The sequence below is a fragment of the Morone saxatilis genome, unplaced genomic scaffold (assembly GCF_004916995.1).
Source record: "Morone saxatilis isolate NCDOM2014 unplaced genomic scaffold, NCSU_SB_2.0 Contig8, whole genome shotgun sequence".
Lineage (NCBI taxonomy): Eukaryota > Metazoa > Chordata > Actinopteri > Moronidae > Morone > Morone saxatilis.
Window position 1 is genome coordinate 6,198,361 of NW_023340257.1, and position 1,189 is coordinate 6,199,549.

Here is a 1,189-nt window from a genome sequence, read left to right on the forward strand (position 1 = left end):
TTTTCCTTGCTGCCATCGCCAAGTACTTGCTCATGGTGGGAACTGTTGGGTCTCTGTAAATTATTTTATAGGGATTCGGTCTAGACCTGCTCTATTTGAAAAGTGTTCTACAAATAACTTCTATTATGATTTGCTGCTATAGAAATACAATTTAATTGAAATTGAAACATAAATGTTTATCAGTTCTGAATGATTTTAATTTGATGCAAAAAATACTCAAAGGAAACCAGTTCGTGTCAGACGCATAGAAATAAAGAAGTAGTAGTAAAAAACAAAAGTAGCTTTAGTTGTTAAAAAAGTGATGCTGTTAATATATGCACAGTACAACTATGCATGCTGGAAGTAGGGGTGCTGAGGGGGCTGCAGCACCCCTAAAATCAGGCATAATGTAAACCATTAGTTCAAACGTTTAAAGTTATGACTGGGATTTACATGTATACACTGGTATTTATGGCAAAAGGGAGTAATTGCCTTGTTTTTGTATTAGTTTTATTTATTAAAAAGTTATAAAACATGCATAAAGTAAAATTTAGTATGACATCATTATATAGACCAGTGGTTCCTAACCTGGGGGTCGGGACCATGAGGGCTTCTTGATTAGTCAGTAGGCCTATATCTCAGAATTTTATATTATTATTATTTTTCAATTTTAAGAAAACTTAATGAAATTGTTATTTATAAATTTTAGATTATTATTTAAGATCTAAACTTTGATGCCTGAACACAAGCTGCATTCACAGAGCTCACTCTCTGATGAACTTCCTCGTCCTGCATTAGAAAAGTTAAAACAACCTAAGAACAACAACAAGAACCTAGAACAATGGCTAAGAAAACAATAAACTTGTCAAAAAGGAAACCTTTTAAATTTTTGTGATTGTTAAATAGTACACTAAATAGATAGAATTGTATTATAAATTCCTAAAATATATCAGGAGAACTTATCTCTGATCAATATTCACAGGAATTAATCTGCTCAAAATTCATCCAAATCTCTCTTTTTACACAAACCTCCTGCAGTTATTCTGTTCACTGTTTGGGTCAGGGACAGCTGGTATACACTCCTGAACAAAATCTTAAGACCGGGGAAAAATGACAAGTATTCGCATTTCGTGTTGGTGGAACATAACAAGTTTATAAGTAGAGCTTTAAAATGCCAAAAGAAGAAACAGGAGCAAGAGACAAAACAATA